Source organism: Penaeus monodon, chromosome 32 (assembly GCF_015228065.2).
Source record: "Penaeus monodon isolate SGIC_2016 chromosome 32, NSTDA_Pmon_1, whole genome shotgun sequence".
Lineage (NCBI taxonomy): Eukaryota > Metazoa > Arthropoda > Malacostraca > Decapoda > Penaeidae > Penaeus > Penaeus monodon.
In genome coordinates, this window is record NC_051417.1 from 6,459,314 (window position 1) to 6,459,834 (window position 521).

At 35.9% G+C, this 521-nt stretch overlaps 1 pseudogene; it reads left to right on the forward strand.

Annotated features, from left to right (window-relative positions):
* LOC119593393 overlaps positions 1 to 521 on the forward strand; it is a 4,231-nt pseudogene that overhangs the window by 1,600 nt on the left and 2,110 nt on the right.

Below are 521 nucleotides of genomic sequence, written 5' to 3' on the forward strand. Positions count from 1 at the left end.
AATAAAGATTGGCAAAGTAACACAGATAGATAAACAGACAATCAAAACGATAGTGACATAAGCAAATAAGTGGAAAGAGAGGTGAGATAGAACCAAAGTATTACCTAATTATAGATATTCTGATATGATAATGTCCTCAGAGGAAACAATAGGATAATCGAACTAATACGTGTGCTAATAATGAGATATCTATGTAAGAAAAAAAACGCGCAAAAGTTTGAAAAGCGATGAAATAAAATTATCCATTCTCATTGGCCCAATTATATTCGCGTGATTATAAAGGATCGTTAGTGTAAACAATTCCGTCATTATTTCCAAGAAACCACTCCTCACATCTTCCCTACATTTACTCGTATTAGCGCGTGGGTCGAACTGCTATCTTCTGATTTTAGTAATAGCTTCCCGGCATCGATTAGAGATAAAAAAGGAAAGTCATTAAAAAGAAAAACATTTGCGTACCGTACCTCCCCCCCGGACCCCACCCTGCTATTCTTTAAACCTTTTTTTAACGGTAACGCCAT